General features: G+C 35.1%; 1 protein-coding gene and 3 non-coding genes across 4 annotated transcripts in view; 1 reads left to right on the top strand and 3 right to left on the bottom strand.

The window, feature by feature from the left end:
- Positions 1-19,140, bottom strand: part of LOC145689360 (triacylglycerol hydrolase DDHD2-like) — a 160,406-nt gene that overhangs the window by 86,189 nt on the left and 55,077 nt on the right. The window lies entirely within an intron of this gene.
- Positions 925-997, top strand: TRNAK-CUU (transfer RNA lysine (anticodon CUU)). Its single transcript has one exon. It is a non-coding gene; the product is annotated as a tRNA-Lys (tRNA).
- TRNAK-CUU (transfer RNA lysine (anticodon CUU)) lies at positions 3,605-3,677 on the bottom strand. Its single transcript has one exon. It is a non-coding gene; the product is annotated as a tRNA-Lys (tRNA).
- On the bottom strand, positions 17,427-17,499 carry TRNAK-CUU (transfer RNA lysine (anticodon CUU)). The gene has a single exon. It is a non-coding gene; the product is annotated as a tRNA-Lys (tRNA).

Below are 19,140 nucleotides of genomic sequence, written 5' to 3'. Positions count from 1 at the left end.
GGGCAATTGCCCCCTGAGTTTGAGATTTGTATAGTTTTTATCAATAAAATAGTAGTAAATTAGTGAAAAATGCGAAATTTTACTTTTATCAAGGGGTCTTGCCCCCACCCCCCAAGCAAAAGCTGAAATGACGCTCCTGATTTTACATTAATCGTGTATAATGTATAAAATTACATTAAATATTCTAAATATCTTATTCTATTTATTATTATGTTATGCAACGAGTTTCTTTCATATTTAATGTATTTTCTACTTAATGCACTGTAAAGAGATATGCTTTACTCGAGTAAGTTTTTTCTATCATTTGTGTGCGCCTTACATATGCATGTAAAGATGCCACCAAAAAGTACAGAAAGTGAGAAAGTGCTTAAGTTCAAGAGGTATACATAAGAATATAGTGTGGAGTTCTTGAGTAATCCTGGCGGAGAGGTTTCTTCCTTCCCTTTTTCTTTTCTCCACATCAAAGGATTACACCGAAAAGTTTACAGAAATAAAAATAAGCTTTACATTGTTGCATTGTTATGTTCTCAATGATTTTGCATTGTAAATACTGATTTAAATATATATATATATATATATATATATATATATATATATATATATATATATATATATATATATATATATATATATATATATATATTAATACAGTATGTTAAACTTGCAGTTAAACAGAATTTTTCAAGATTTTTTGTGCTATATATTTTAAATTATGCTTTATGCTTTATTTTCTAAAATTATGCTTTTAAAATTAGTGTCTTTTGGATCCTTAGATAACCACAACCATGTTCAAGGTACCAACCACATATGTAAATTGTTGTTATGCTATTGGGTTGCCCTAATCATTTCCATTAATTGCCTTTCGATTGTTCCTCTTTGTTACACACCGTATGAGTCCTGACATTGTAGTATGCAATGATCATTGCCCGGCTAGCTCAGTCGGTAGAGCATGAAACTCTTAATCTCAGGGTCGTGGGTTCGAGCCCCACGCTGGGCGCGTTGTAACTTTTGGTTATTTATTGTAACTTCTTCGTTACATTCATAGTTCTAAATAACACTATTTGTATCATATAGTCCCGATAATCTTTCCGAATTGACGACAAAGTGATAACGCGCACTTCGCCAATTTATAACATATAGAAATAAAGCGTCTCAATGGACTTTGGAAATGCAAGAGAATGGCTTACTTTTCGGAACTTAATAACTAGCAAAAACACGGGAACTTAGCAAGATTAATTTTCTGTCTTACAGTTGTTACAAGCTCTTTGTAACAAGATTAACTTAGAAACCAAAGATCTGCAACCCATAATATTGGACAATCTTCTACAGCAAATCAATGTCTATCACTACGCAAAGTTTGATTTAGATCTGATTAATTCAATTGATCTCGTAACGGTAATGCATACCAATTCACTATACATTATAGTGCCGTTGTCATTGATTTTTTCAGGAGAAAATCAAATGAAAGAGTAAGAGGAAAATTAGGATTAGAACCTTCAGAATCCCGTTGTACCTCTAACAAGATATCTATTATTATTCACATACTTTGAATGTTTTTTTCTGGATATAGATTTGCCGTAATACCTACACCTAATTATTCAATTACATCCATAGGAAGTAGATTTCAATGTTCTAAGGTAATATTTACATCCGAATATTTCCCAATTAAAATTCTAAGCTCAGGTCATTCTGACCATAGAGCTAACTTTGCAAACATTTATTAGGAAAAGTTGAGAAAATTCCTATATCTTGTTTTGCTTTTGCTATTGTTTTCGTATAGCAATTTGTGAACAAATTTAATTGTGCATTGCATTTTATAATTTTGTATAGCATTTTCAGCAACAATGCATAAAAAATATTTATTTCACCATTTTACGCGTACGTGAATAATAAAAATAAACAATTTTTGCACTCGTGCACCCGGTTGAAGAGTTTTACAACTCAAAACATGGAAATTTTGAGTTATCATCGTTCAAAAGAGAATAGAGAGGGAAACGCGATCTGGTGGTATTTTCGCATAAACGTAATTAAACAAATTAACCCCTAGATGGCAGTAATACCAGTATTCCAGGGAGCGATTTTGATGAATAACATACTTTAATGGTCATATTCCTACAAATGTTTAATTTTGGCTTCTGACAGTCTTCCACCGTGTATGCGATATAATAAACACTATGAAAGTGGAAAGAGGATAACTACATAGTTTTTTCTTCAAGTACTAATTGTCATTCTCCAGATTACCTAAGGTGGCATCTGATTTTCAATTTGTTCATATGGAGTTTCTTATTAAGTGCTGAATCTATAATGCCGACAAGATACGGGACATTATTATTACACAGCCTCCGAAGTGAAGCTACAGCATATTCTTATGACAAAAATACAATAATTTAATTTTTCACAAGTGTTAATTGCTTAAGAAACTGATATTCTAGCCAAATTAAGGTTGGTTCAAGTTTGTTTTCCCAATTCTTAGAAATTGTAAACTGAACATTTCTTAACCCATTTCAGTGAAAAACAATAGAATGTAGCAAAAAATATTTCTGAGTCAATGCTATGAGATAACTATATATATGCGTCGTTTATGAACTTACCCAGAGCTTGAAACACCTGTATTACAGAAAAGCAATCCTGCTAAGTTCCCGTGTTTTTGCTAGTTATTCACTTCCAAAAAGTAAGCCATTCTCTTGCATTTACGAAATCCATTGAGGCGCCTTATTTCTATATTATATAAAATGTCGAAGTGTGCATTGTCACTTTGTCGTCAATTCAGGACAATTTATTGCGATTATATGATATACATAGCACGTCCAGAAAGTAAGTTCCGTTTCAATTTATCTCCGCTGCAGCGCTGCTTTCGCAGTTCCGCACATGCGCGGTAGACGCTCTGTATCAAGGAGAAGAAACGTGCGCCATTTGGAGATCGCTGTCAGTCACGTACGCTTTGTTGTGCTTGTTTACAATGTCGGTGTTGATTGAAAATCCCGCCGCTTGTGAAATCAGAGCGGTGATTCGTTTTCTAAATGCGAGGAAAATGAAACCAAGTGAAATTTATCGGCAAATTTGCGATGTTTACGGACAAAATGCGATGAGTGATTCAATGGTGAGAAGATGGGTCCGACAATTCAATGAAGGATGTAGTGACGTGCACGATGAAGAACGAAGTGGGCGTCCATCTTTGGTTACAGAAGAATTGGTTCACGCGATTGATGACAAGATCTAAAAAAAACCGCAGGTTTACAATTAGACTTTCATCTGCTCTTACATCTCAAGTCTTTCCTTGGCGGTCAACACTTCAACAATGACGACGAGCTGAAAGAAACTGTTTCCAACTGGTTGAAGACACAGGCGACAAACTATGAAGAAGGTATACAAAACCTTGTGCCACGCTAGGACAAATGCCTGCAAAATTTCGGCAGTTATGTGGAAAAGTAGTTTAAGAGTTGTAGAATTTTGTGCAATAAATAATTTTTCTGTATCTGTACACAATTTAATTTTATTACCAAACGGAACTTACTTTCTGGACGTGCCTCGTATGATACAAATAGTGTTAATTAGAACTATGAATGTAACGAAGAAGTTACAATAAATTACCAAAATTACAACTCGCCCAGCGTGGGGCTCGAACCCACGACCCTGAGATTAAGAGTCTCATGCTCTACCGACTGAGCTAGCCGGGCAATGAACAAGGGTCACTACAATGTCAGGACTGTTCCCAAATTACTCTTCTCTTCCCCCCATACTGTATGCAACAAAGGGTCTCTAAAGAACCATGGAAAGGCAATTAATCAAAATGATCCTTTAGATCTGATGCAAGTAATGGATGTAAGAGTTTCGTTCCGATTTATTGTAACTCTTTCACTGTACCCATAGCTTTAATTAACGCTACTTGCATCAAATATGATATAGTCGCGATAAGTCTTCCCGAATTGATGACAAAGTGACCACGCGAACTTTGACATTTTATAGCACATGGAAATAAAGCATCTCAATGGACTTTGGAACTGCAAGACAATAGCTCACTTTTCGGAATTTAATCTAGAGCAACCCACATTATGCTTTATTTTTTTTTTCAAATTATGCTTTATTATACTTTATTCTTAATTTCAGTCATTGTTTTACATTAATTGTGTATAATGTATAATATTTACTATACATTAAATATTATAAATATCTTGATCTATTTATGCAACCGGTTTCTTTCATATTTAATGACCTTTCTACTTATTGCACTGTAAAGAGATATGCTTTAATCGAGTCAGTTTTTTATCACTTGTGTGCACCTTAGAGGTGCATATATACAGAAAGGGAAAGCAAAAGATGCTACCAAAAAGTACAGAAAGTGCTCAAATTCAAGAGATATACATAACAACAGTGCTGTGGTAGTAAAATTTTAAGAGGGTATACGCTGTTTTGTGATCATCTATAATTGTCATAAAAGACTTGAAGACATTTTAAGTAACAATGTAAATCGTATGTATTAATTAATTCAATTAAAATATAAAGAATACATCATTGTTTTATAGTCTAAAAGCAATTCATGCTATTTTCTTGATGACACTCCTTAATAACATAAATGGTAGTGGGTATAGAGAAGAAACAAAAAAATCGGGCCGGATTTTTTTCATGACTCACATAGGGCCTATTTGAACACCTGTTAAAAATATGAGAAAAAGGGTGATATAGTCACTTTTTCATTGGAACTATGGCCCGATTTAAATAAATAGATATTAATACGAAATAATAATACGAAACTGAAGTAGAAAGTACTTTGAGGCGGTGTGTACCGCCGTGTAGGCCTACCCTCGACTACAGCCCTGCAAAACAATATAGTGTGGAGTGGAGTTCTTGTGTACTATTCATTGTTGGCGGAAAGTTTTCTTCTTCTTTTCCTTTTTTCTTTTCTCCACATCAAAGGATTACACCGGAAAGTTTACAGAAATAAAAATAAGTTTTTCATTGCTGCATTATTATGTTCTCAATGGTATTGCATTGTAAACATTGGTTTTAAAAATATTAATACAGTAAGTTAAACTTGCAGTTAAACAGAATTTTCCAAGAACTGTGTTATATATTTTAAATTATGCTTTATGTTTTATTTTCTAAAATTATGCTTTATTATGATTTTAAAATTAGTTTCTTCTGGACCCTTAGGCAACCACAACCATGTTCAAGGTACCAACCATATGTGTAAATTGCTGTTATGCTTTTTATGCTTTTGGGTTGCCCTATTAATAACTAACGAAAACGCGGGACCTTTGCAAGACTCCCTTTTCTATTGTGCAGTAGTTTCAAGCTCGGGGCAAGTTCATAAACAAAGCATTTAGATTGCCTCAGAAATATTCTTTTGCTACATTCTCTTGCTTTTAACTAAAATGCCTTAAGAAATGTTCGGTCTACAATCTAAAAAATTGGAAAAACAAGCTTGAACCAGCCTTAATTTGGCTAGAATATCAGTTTCTTAGACAATTAATACTTAATTAAATTATTGTTGAGATTATTTGGAGTTTAAGGTTGGTTTAAAGAGACAAGTTTTGCCGATAGATGGCACTACAGTCTTCGTATCTCTCCCATGTATTTTTTATCTTTCACGAAAATTCACGATTTTTCTTACAAATTTCAACCTACAGACTTAATTTTTTTAGAAAAGGAACTTCATAATCTATCGAAGGCAATAATCCGTGTCGATTTTTTATTTACAATTTTCTTCATTGTTGAAATGGCTTGATTGTTGAAATGGATATTCAAACCTTTAACAATGGAACTGTTTCAACAATGAAGAAATTTCTAAATAAAAAAATCAGCATGGATTGTTTCCTTTAATAGGTTATGAAGTTTCTTCACTAAAAATTTGAAGTTTCTAAGTTGAAATTTATAAAAGAAATTGTAAATTTTCGTGAAAGGTAAAAAATACATCGGAGAGATACGAAGACTGTGGTGACATCTATCGTCAAAACTTGTAATTTTACACTAACTTTAACGCCCGTTCAGTAACGAGTAGTGGTTGAAGTGGGACAGTATGCGGTGGTATGCTATACCGTTTTTTTTTCTTTTCTTTTCTTTTCTTTTTTTTTTTTTAAATGATGAAGGCATACTGCCTCTGGTCTTTCAGTGATCAAGACATACTGTCACTGGAGAGTACCGGTAGATGCAAAATACCTTTAATAAATCCATTTTTATACACAGTAATGGGCAAGTAGCCTTGCATATAAAGAAAAAATGTATTTCTTATATAGAAATAATTTCAAAATTGACAACATCGACATTTTTGTTATGTTTTCCCCATCTTTTGTTTTTAAAATGAGGTGTCTTCAGAGAAGTTAATCTAATTTATATTTTGATGTCGTCGGCGGCAATTCAAAACCTGCTATGTGCATTTTGCAGGAGAAGCGAAAAACAGTATCCAGGTTAGATTTTTCGCTTTATAAAAGTGATGTTATAAGTAATATTTGATGCTGCACGTAACTGGTACCTTCTCAAGTTACTTGAAAAGGTATCAAGTTACGTGCAGCATCAAATATTACTTATAACATCACTTTTATAAAGCCAAAAAGCTAACCAGGATACTGTTTTTCGCTTCTCCTGCAAAATGCACATAGCAGGTTTTGAATTGCCGCCGACGATGTGCCATATTGATTAGTTTCTTATATGTATGTCTTCTTGCCTTAATGCATATAAATGTCATATTTTGAGCATGGGCGGATTTAGAGGTTGTCTGCTGTGGGGGACGGACCTTTCGGGAGTATGGAAAACCCCTCAGTCGAGTGGGGTCCGGGAGTTTTTCCACAGGATATTGTTAACAGTGTTGCCAACAAGTTGTTTCAAAAAGTCGCCAAATAGGAGATGAAATGACTCCAATTTTGGGTGAAAAGTCGCTAAAAAATTTTTGTGGAGTTTTGCATCTTATATATATATATATATATATATATATATATATATATATATATATATATATATATATATATATATATATATGTGTGTGTGTGTGTGTGTGTGTGTGTGTGTGTGTGTGTGTGTGTGTGTCGCGCTAACAGAACGTATATGAAAGACTCATATACAGGGCTGGATTTAGGGGGGTGGAAAGGTGCACGTGCACCATCACCACCACCCCACCACCCCGATTCGTTGTAAATATACACTACCTAAAATGAGAAAGTAGCAGTGAAAATACAACACTTTCCAAAAATTTCTGCTGTCATCAGTGGCGTATTTACGATTTTGTTTCGGGAGGGGCTTTGCTAACTTCCGGGGGGTGATTTGCCTGAAAATGTGAAAATTCTGCAAGATATTTCATATACTTGACTATAGTAAGTAAGATTTCGGGGGAGGGGGGGATTACGCCACTGGCTGTCATGTTTCCGTTTGGACTTAAAACAAAGGGAAGTTTTGCAAAATCGATAGTTTGTCAATTTTCTAAAAGTTGAAAGAAAAGGATTTACCGAGAACAGACACTTAGCATTTCCATTGCATTTCCTCACTCTCACTACAAATGCCTAAAGACATTTAAAAAAAATCCAACTGAATTCAAATGTATTGGTAGTTATTGCACTTCCCCTCAGAAAATCCTAGATCCGACCCTGCTCATATACAACCAACAATAATTTCACTTTATATATATATATATATATATATATATATATATATATATATATATATATATATATATATATATATATATATATATATATATATATATATATATATATATATATATATATATAATTTTATGATCAATTTTGCTTCAACGAAATCAAAAATAAGTTTAGAAATAAACAAAATTCAAGGTCTACGAAAAATCTTACTTCACTTCTACTCACGCTTCTACAGATAATCTGTTTGCTACCGTTAATGAAATATTTGTGCTTCTAAACGGAAGCTCTGTAAACTAAAGGACATTAAAGCTGGTGTTGGTCCCCGTTAGAAGGTAAGAGATAACAGCAATCAAAGTGGGAATATAGAGAAAAATGTTATGTACTTTCCCAGCTCGTCAACATCTGCACTGATTCAAATAAGCAAAAGGAAAATAAACATATATCTGAACTGATTCGAGCCAATAGTACTTATTTTATGATAAGTTGTTCGCAGTACAAAAGTCACTAGATTTGTAAATAAGTCGCCAAATCGTCATTCCAAAATCACCAAAAAACCCGCTAATCGGAAAAATAATTTTTTGTCGCTTTCCTGGAATGCGAGTCCCCTAGATTTAGAGACTTTCCCCCAATTGGCAACACTGATTGTTAACACAAAAACTCTGTTTTTGAGCATTTTCGTGTATAATTCTCTGTAATACAACATAAGGGAATATTTTTTTTTTATTTTTTCAAAAAGTTATTGGTGGAGGATCAAAGTTCCTCCATGCTCATCCCCCCATAACTAAAGAGAAACTCTCATATTGTTTTCAGTTTTTATGTAAATATAAATGCAATCTTTTAGGCTACATGCACTCACTATATTTCAATATTTAGAAAACCGGGATGACGAGTCAAAATCGTAATATTATTACCACCGTCCCTGCTCTTTTTCCACTTCGAACATTGGTAACGAGGCTATATGAGACGAATCCTACTGATTAACGTGAAATCCGAACCACATGAGCTCCCACCGGGAGTCGAACTTGAGTCTCCATGCCAAAGGCGCGTATGCTAACTGCTTGCACACGAAGGAGCACTTAAATTATTGTATTTTCGTTATAGGAATATTATGTAGCTTCACTTTGGAGGCTGCGTAATGATAATTCCCCGTATCTTGTCGGCATAATAGATTCAGCACTTGATAAGAAGCTCCATGTGGACAAATTGAAAATCAGATGCCACCTTAGGTAATCTGGAGAATGACAATTAGTACTTGAAGAAAAAAACTATGTAGTTTTCCTCTTTCCAATTTCATTTATTGTATTATTATATCGCACCAGTGCATAAAATAAGGTATAACTAGGCACAGCCGTAGCTAGATATTTCGGCGCCCGGGGCGAAGTAAAATTCGGCGCCCCTACACTCACCATACCAAGCTTTTCATTTTTTGTATATAAGAGAAGCAGATTTTGTTGTTATGCTAGAAAAAAATCCCTTAGACTAACCAAAATTGTTAAACCCTCCATAATACAAATGCAACACTTCCCCGAAAAAAGGGCGTAACCCTTTAAACGGATAGACCGTAAAAAATGTTATGCTATGTTAATAATTTTTATCATGCTTTTTGGACAGACCATTGCAACAGCCAAAAGCCATCATTATGTATTATTTTACAAATAAGATCTGTTTCCAAGAGGCGTATTTTGGACTTTGTTAAACTTGACAACACTACCTTTGGTTGGTATACAGATCCACTTGGAGATCAGTTATGAAAATTTACAGTACAACTATTTGTAACGTTTCATATTATCGATAAGAAATGATATTTCAATACATCGGAAACTATTCGAAATGGGCGACAGCATTAATTTCCAGTAATAATTGTAAACTTTCATAATTTTATTCTGTATGTAACCACACAAATAGCATTTTAATTTCGATTCTTTCAATATCAACAATTAAACGGGTTGAATTCGTTAATGATAGACTTTATTATTCTTAAGAGTCGATGGTGTGATATTATAGTTTTAAATGTTCATGCCCCAACAGAAGATAAGGATGACGATATTATTATTGTTATTATTAAGTATTCTGCCTTCCGGCAGGTCCTGGGACTAATGTGGATTTTTTATTTTATTTTTTTCAGTTTTCAGATTTGGGCCTGGAAATGCTTCTTACACTTTTCTCGATCTTCAGCTTCCTCTTTTAACTGCCAATATTTTCTCCTATGTTTCAAATCATCGATCAGCTGTGTTCTTCTTCTTCCTATTCCTCGCTTCCCTTCTATATTTCCTTCTATGGCGGTGTGAAGAAGGCATTTTCTTCGCAAGATATGTCCAATCCAATTGGCCTTTCTACGAAGGATGGTGGCTAGAAGTGTCCTCTTCTCTCCTACCCGTTTTAAAGCATCTTCGTTTGTTGCTCTCTCTGTCCATTTTATCTTCTCCATCTTCCTCCAACACCACATTTCGAAGCCCTCTAAATTTTTCTTCTTTAGCTTCCGTAATGTCCAAGTCTCTGAAAAAGACCCTTTTTAAGAAGTATTACGGGTATTCGACCAAGCCCTGCGATACCATACGGAAATTCTATTAGAGGATTTCAATGCGAAGGTAGGGCGACAGGATATTTTCAAATCGATTATAGGAAAAGGAAGTCTGCTTAAGGAAAATAATGACAACGGCATTAGTTTCGTGTACTGGAACATCCAAAAATCTTATCGTGAAGAGTACAAAATTCCCGGGAAAGTTCCAAAATGTTTAGAAGAGAGAGAAACGCAATTTTTTGAAAGCTTAAATTAATGTAATTGAAGATAATAGCAAAAGAAAAAATTCGAGACATGTTCAAGGGCATCAATGAATTTGAGAAAGGATATCAACCTCGCGCGTATATATAGAGAGACGACGGAACAATTCTTACTGACACATATAGAATCATAAATAGATAGAAAGAAGTCTTTGACTATACACAGCCAGAAACTAATGTTCGTGGGAAAAGGGAAGTGCACAACAGAACAATAAATTTCGGAGCCAGCAGAACAGAAGTAGAAATTACTATAAACAAATTAGAAAAACACAAATCTCCGAGTGTAGACGAAATTCCGGCTGAGTTAATTTTAACTGGGGAAAATTGTAGAACAAGATGCACAAACTCATTATCCTTTTCTGGAACAAGGAGGAATTACCAATAACGTGCAAAGAATGAATGATTGTTCCAATTCATAAGAAAGGCGACAAAGTGGATTCTAGTAATTATCGAGGCATTTCTCTTATTTCAACATCCTATAAAATCCTCTAGCCTAGACAGATGCAACCCAATTTACACGTAACTTTTCGCGGCACTAACAGCAGTTGGTAGACCTGATCCAGGTGTTTATTCAGGTAAAATTGTAAAGTATGTGACTAACGAAACAGCTCTCCATTCTAAGGTGAATCTGTATGGTTCGGATCGTGTTTTCCAAAGAACACCATATATTAATCTCAATATTGCCGTGTATGTAATGTATTATTTCCTTATATACTGTATATTTAGAGAAATAAAAATACGGACCATGCATTTATCAGGAAATGCTTGAAAGTAGCTGAAAATATCAAACCTAGAACAACTGCTGGAAATAACTTTGTAAATGATTGCCTCCATTGAGAGATCTTCTCCAATTCTCCCCATTCTTACATTATTTTCTTTCTGGAGGAGAGATCTTTCTTGTCACACTGAGTATGTATTGAAATTGAAACATTTGAAAAAGTTTCAACCTGGCCGGGATTCGAACCCGGGCCCGCTGAACAAAAGTTCAATATGCTAACCACTTTTTTTAAAGTTCGTCCCAACCGGGATACTGTTCGCCATTGGCAATTCGCGCAATTTCTGCGTAATCCAAACACGACAGGGACACAAACACAGAAAGATCCAGGACAGTTAAAATTCCGACCTTGCTCTTCAGGGGGATACGAACCCACAGTGGATTGCGCCTCATGATCCGAAGCCGAACGCCCGAGACCACTCGGCTATTGCCACCGGCTACCACTTACCTACCTCGTCACTTAACATTCTACCTAAACTTTTAGCTAGTTAAAATCGTTGCATGTAAGACTATATAAACTATTAATGCTCGTATGAGAAGACGTTCCTTATGAGTGTCACAATGACTTACTCGAGATTTCTTTCCTTAACTCAAAAGCAAGTTATATAGACCTTTCGTCAATGAGCAAAATATCACGAAACGTTCTTCAAGTTGAGGCTACCTCATCGTTTTTAACTGCTGCCGAATTACATTACTACTATACTTCCTCGTCGTAACTTCTAATTTCCAAAGAAGAAAACCCGACAGCATTTACGCCGATCCCAATAGTTTCAGTATTCGCGTGCTACTCTAGCCAGCTGTTTGAACTTGGCCGTGTAAAATGTACATAAAAATTTGACCAAGAGAACAGAACCTAACCAACCCCTTCGGGGCTTCTAACCCGTTCCTATTATTATTATTATTATTATTATTATTATTATTATTATTATTATTATTATTATTATTATTATTATTATTATTATTATTATTATTACTTTTACTATGTATCCGTACAGTAAAACTTCAAGTTTATTTTAATAAAAAAAGTGTTATGAAAATTTAAAAAATCCTTCGGCAAGGTTTGAACCCACGCCACACGTTGCCCTAGAACACTTGGCCACGAGAGCAGACAGCATTTTGCCTTAATTTCCGGTATATGTAGGTCATGACTCTTGATGTCCTATCTGTATCGGTCAATAAGATCAGAGGATATCTGAAATTCTTGGAATCTCCCGCACACCATGGTCTGCGGGGTCGTTAGTTACTCCTCTGGGCCCGTTCTATACACGACAAGTTAATTAAGGAGACAATATAGACAAATTTGACAATAATATACGAATATATATTATTTTAATGCCCCTAATATAGACATTTTTTTACTGAAATGGGCCCACGATTCATTTTTGCTTTATTTGCCTTTTGTGTGTTCTTCTGTTTATGTAATGTAGTGAACCTGTTTGATGTTTCACTTATAATTTCATTTTCGTATCGTATATGGAGTAAGACAATTTTGTCTTAAAATGGGAACCCCTCGAACGGCGGGGAGCTTCCCTAGGGGTGGCCTCACAATTTACGGCCCTGCGTCGTGGTAATAATTTTTTTTCTTAATTGGAAGGTATTGTTCACGCAATTGATTTTGTAATTCTGCCATTCCTTTATTATTATTATTATTATTATTATTATTATTATTATTATTATTATTATTATTATTATTATTATTATTAATAATAATAATAATAATAATAATAATAATAATAATAATAATAATAATAATATTGCAAAGTCGAGACTTGGCTATATATTTTATATTTTATGAATTTTCTGATTGGATTTTAAGTCTTTTTGTTGAATAATCAACACTCTCCACATTAGGGAGTTTGGAGGAGGGAAATATTATCCTGTTGCTTTTCATTTGTTTACTTGCACGCTACACCAAGCCTGGATACTACATTTCACCTTTCTATATCTACGGGAAGTACCCTAAAGATTGTGATCATAAGAGAATAAGTGAATAAGTGATAAGATCAATGAACTTTGCGTATTAACAACATTTAAAGTATCAGGTTGTCAGAAAAGTCATGACGTATTTCGGTAAAATATGACAAATGATGGTTTGTGGATATACTAGAGTTATTCGGATTATGCAACAGTCTGTCATGAATAGCTAAGATGTTGAGAGTTTTGCGTAGTAATATTGCTCTTCGTTTGGTTTGGTTTTACAGATTTGATCAGAGATGACGTGGGTCAATGAAAACTTGACCCACCACCCGCCGCGACCCACTCTGACCTACTACCAACCATTACCCACTTCGACCCCCCACCAAAACACATCGTCATCAACTCTGACACATGATCCATGTCCTCTTTTCTACCGACTAAAGAGTTTATGCTTGTAATAAAACCAGGTTGTCAAATTCTAACTAATCGGAATTTGAATTTGTAGGATCAATCCCTCAAGCACCGCTCTGTTACAATAATGATGGATCTGACCTTTACGATATAAAATGGTAAAGTCTTTGTCATGGGCAAAATTACGATGAATTTCAAATTAATTATCATGGTCTCATTATTTCCTTGTCGAATTATCGATACTTCTCAGTGGGAAAACGGATGAAATTTGAAAGTCCCAAATCAATGTACATAGACCAACATACAGAAGCTTACATTACAAATTTTATGTCTATTTTTGTCACAACTTTATGGGTTGATTGCCCTGCCCTCTAAGCGCTCCATAAAATAAACAAGCTTCAGCAATTATTATAAAGCGCATACTAAACATATGTGGATATATGATGCGAAGCACTGTATTTTTTGTTGAGTTGAGTCGATTTTATCGTCCCTTTCAGCAGCAAGGCTATATGAAACATGGACCTACCCCCATGCCGTAAACGTCGCCAACACCTAGTGGCCCACTTGCGGGTAAACGTCGATCGTCAATATAGAGACAAGTCGAAGGATTGCTTCTAGTGTCCCACTGCCGGCAGGGTTTCGTCGAGTCGAAATACATATCTCACGTCGGGGTGTTGAAGTTACCATCGCGTAGCAGCGAGGACTTTCTTTTGGTCCGCGCTCCTTCGATTCGCCGCGGAGAATCACGAAGGGACCAACACGAACTATCGCCAGTCATGTGCATGCGGTTATTATTATATATATTTTTTCCTGACGAATTGTTCCTAAACTGAGCTCCAGGGGTTAAAAATAACCTCTGCCTCAACATCATGAAGTGAAAAATCTTGAGTGCGATAATTGTGTGAATTTAGATAGCAACTGTCGTCGATCATTAGAAAGTGAGTATGGGAGAACTATGAAATAAAGTAAATAGACACGCGTCATTTTGTTATAAAATTACGTGGCGAACACATTTTATCTTATCCCAAACAGTTATCGTCTCATATATATGGTTAAAAGAGCACTATGATTGACCAAATTAAAAAGATCTCAACGATTTATCCCTTTACAAGCGACGTCTCCTTCATCGCCTCCGTGGCGAAGTTGGAAGAACACCGGAGAGCTTCCCTGGGGGAAGTTGCCCGCCTCCCCATACACAAGTTACGGTTCTGCCGAAGACGTAGGCTCAACTTGAAGAACATATCGTGATATTTTTCTCATTGAGCAACGTTTATATAACTTGTTTCTGAGTTAAACAAGGAAATCTCGAGTAAGTCATTAAGACACTCACACAAGTTGCTTATATTTTCTTATTTACATTTTTATTTATATTGTTTATATTTGTTTGTTTTTGTTACATTTGAGTATTTTGTTTATATTTTTCCATGAAACGATTCTAACTAGGTATTAGTTTGGGAGTAAGTTTAAATGGCGCAGTAGGTGAGTGGTTAGAGCATTGAACTTCTATTAGGTGGACCCGTGTTCGAATCCAGGCCAGGCTGAAACCTTTTCAAGTGTTTCAATTTCAATGCATACTCAGTGTGATAAGCAAGATCTTCTCTCCCCCAGAAAGAAAAAGACGTTGGAATGAGGAGAATTGGAGAAAGTCTCTCAATGGAGGCAATCATTTACAAAGTTATTTCCAGTAGTTGTTCTAGATTTGATATTTTCAGCTACTTTCAAGCATTTCCTGATTCATATGTGATCAGGATTTTATTTCTTTGAATATACAGTATATAATGAAAATACATTACATACACAACAATATTGAGATTAGCATATGATGTTCACTGGACAACACGCTCGGAACCAGAGAGATTGATCTCAGAATGGAGAAATGTTTCGTGCGTCATCTACTCACAATTTTACTTCCATACAGACTTGACTCAGTGCTACCAACTGCTGGCAGTGCCGAGAAAAGTTACGTGTAAGTTGGGTTGCATCTGTCTAGGCGTTCTCACAACTGCAAAAACCTGGACCCCAAGTAATGGAATTAGAGCACTTAGGGGGGAGATACTTTTGTGGCTGGGTGTATACTATGTAGAGAAACATTCACTGTTGTATTCAAGGATCTTATAAAATAGAGGATCTGCCTTACAACAAAATCCTGAAGTCATACGTCACAGTTTCGCCACCCCTACACTGCCCACTCCGCCTCAATAGGATCGCAACGTTTTGAGCCAACAATCATGGCGGAAACTAAAGTAGCCAATCAGGCGATGTGGAACTTAGTTAAAAACATGGAACTTAGAAATATTAAGGTTTTAATACGACAGTAACCATTAAATGATTAATCCATTAACCATTAAAGATTAAACGATACATTAAGGACAGTGTCACTTATATTCGGGGGCGCCCGAAGAAAATTTTCTTGGGGAGGATCATGGCCACGGTTTCTATAATACGTCTGGTATTTCTGCTATTTAATATAATAGTTAATATACTTGATTTGCTATATTACATGTACATTTTCGTCACCCTGCCCTCCCCTTCGGGCACTCATGCTTATATTTTATAAAATATATTACAGAAATGTAATACTAAGTGTGACATTCCCTGTTCACATGTTCCTTCTAGGCGATGTGACTTGAATGTGTGACACAAAATGTTAGTGTGTAACGGGACTTTACGAAGACTTTCAATTTGATATACGAAGACTTTCAATTTGATACTTCATGATGCAAGTTGTTCTTAAGTTCTAATGTCGCCTAATGAAAGTGTCTTAAAATATGCACTGTATCGCACACGCGGTGCAAGACTGTTAGAAGTCAAAATTACACATTTGTGGGAATATAACCTTTAAAGTATGTTATTGTATCAAAATTGCCCCCTGGAGTACTGGTATTACTGCCATCTAGGGGTTAATTTCTTTAGTTATGTTTATGCAAAAATACCATCAGGTCGCTTCTCCCTCTCTACTCTCTTTTGAGCGATGATAACTCAAAATTTCCATGTTTTGAGTTGTAACATTCTTCTATTCGGTGTACGAATGTAAAAAATGTTTATTTTTATTATTCACGTACGCGTAAAACGGTGAAATAAATAATTTCTGCATGCATTGTTGCTGAAAATGCTTTACAAAATTATAAAATGCAATGCACAATTAAATTTGTTCGCAAATTGCTATACAAAAACAATAGCAAAAGCAAAACAAGATATAGGAATTTTCTCAACTTTTCCTAATAAATGTTTGCAAAGTTAGCTCTATGGTCAGAATGACCTGAGCTTAGAATTTTAATTGGGAAATATTCGGATGTAAATATTACCTTAGAACATTGAAATCTACTTCCTATGGATGTAATTGAATAATTAGGTGTAGGTATTACGGCAAATCTATATCCAGAAAAAAAACACATTCAAGGTATGTGTATAATAATAGATATCTTGTTAGAGGTACAACGGGATTCTGAAGGTTCTAATCCTAATTTTCCTCTTACTCTTTCATTTGATTTTCTTCTGAAAAAATCAATGACAACGGTACTATAATGTATAGTGAATTGGTATGCATTACCGTTACGAGATCAATTGAATTAATCAGATCTGAATCAAACTGCGTAGTGATAGACGTTGATTTGCTGTAGAAGATTGTCCAATATTATGGGTTGCAGATCTTTGGTTTCTAAGTTAATCTTGTTACAAAGAGCTTGTAACAACTGTAAGATAGAAAAGTAATCTTGCTAAGTTCCCGTATTTTTGCTAGTTATAAAGTTCCAAAAAGTAAGCCATTCTCTTGCATTTCCAAAGTCCATTGAGACGCCTTATTTCTATATGCTATAAAATATCGAAGTGCGCGTTGTCACTTTGTCGTCAATTCGGGAAGATTATCGGGACTATATGATATATGATACAAGTAGATTTAATCAGAGCTATGAGTGTAACGAAGAAGTTACAATAAATCAGCAAAAGTTATAACGCGCCCAGCGTGGGGCTCGAACCCACGACCCTGAGATTAAGAGTCTCATGCTCTACCGACTGAGCTAGCCGGGCAACGAGAATTGAGTACAACAATGCCTGGACTGTTCCCAATTATCTTCTCTTCCTCTCATACCATGTGTAACAAAGAGGAACAATCGAAAGGCTATTAATCGAAATGATCCTTCAAAACCGATGCAAATAATACGTGTAAATTTCATTCTGGGAGGATATACTGTTCATATAATATTGTTAAAATAAAATATGAACATGTCAGCTTAAAGGTGAATGTAGTTCAGATTAAGTGAAAACATCTCACAAGATTTTGGGAATGTTCTAAGGAGATGGGAAATGTGTTTTGATAGAATTAAAGAAAATACAGTATAGCACAAACCACAGAATTTTTAGTTGATTGGTCTGACAATCGTTTTCTGAAAAAGTTACAAAAAGTTGAAGCATAACGAATCGATTTCATTTTTACCGGATTGCAGCCTGAAGGATTAACGTTGAACTCAGACACTTTGGGAAGGGGTGTGTTAAGGGGGAACTATTATGAAGAAAAATAACCGTTAATTTTCTAGTACATACCCTTCTGAACGTATGTTCTGTGTCACTTGTGGGACTTCTGTCCCAAAGACGTAACCAAAATTTTTATAAGTTTATGCACAAAAGCAACTAAAACAAGACTCTTCCATATGAATGTGCACAATAGTAATTAAAAACCACCCACTCCCTCACTATACTTTTCTCACAGGTTATGCTGCATCTACTTGAATGAAAAATCTTGCACCTTAACGTTCCACTTTATACTAAGGGAGACGTATGATTAAGGTAAGCAAGTGATGATGGAAGAATCGGTGGAATGAAAATGTGGGAGAAACGGGGGCACTTGAGAAAACCCACAGACACAATGTTGGTCACCATAAACTTACTTGGGTTGGGATTGACCCAGGGATTACTACTTGAATGAAGAATGCGAGTAATCGAGTAGTAGAAATTTCCTCAAATTTTCTTAATGAATTTCTGCAATTTTCTTAATGGCTTTATCTCTAACGCCAGAATGACTTTCAGTTAAAATTTTGAATTGAGAGACATTAGATTAGTTGGTTACATTTTAGTTTAGTGTCCTTTTCAACAGCGAGGCTTAAGATGTGGACTTACACGTGGACCTACACCTTAACGTTGGATCCGGATCACTTGAGCTCCCACAGGCAAGGGGTGTATTCGAATCTAACCGTTATCTTACCAAATATTGAAATCTTCTTATTTTGTATAGACTTAATTGAATAGTATTCGTAAGTAGGGGTGTAATATTAAAGCAAAACCATGCCTAGAAAAGTATTCAGACGCATAAAAGAAAAGAGCATATGCGTTTTCTGTACAAGTTTCAAATTGTTGCCTGATTTGAACTTCAACTTTCGACAACCCCCTTTCTAAAATTTCAATTACACCCGTGGCGTCATGAATACCTTATTGTTTTCCTGATCATTGAAATAAGAAAAATAAGACTGTTCAAATATATAAATCTATAGCCATGTAGCAACTTTTTAAAATATGGTTTCAAGAAGAGAAGAAGTAGGGCCTACATATTTCTCCATTAAAGTGGTTTTATGTTCCTTGCTTACCTTAATCATTTAGAGCAACTTCTAAATGTATTGACGAATTTTATGAACAAATTTCTTTTTCTTAAATTTGAAATTGAATTTATAAATATAT

The sequence above is a fragment of the Thermobia domestica genome, chromosome 1 (genome assembly GCF_964235325.1).
Source record: "Thermobia domestica chromosome 1, izTheDome1.hap1.1, whole genome shotgun sequence".
Classification (NCBI taxonomy): Eukaryota; Metazoa; Arthropoda; class Insecta; order Zygentoma; family Lepismatidae; genus Thermobia; species Thermobia domestica.
The sequence above is the reverse complement of the archived record's forward strand: the minus strand, read 5'-3'. Positions and strand labels throughout refer to the sequence as shown.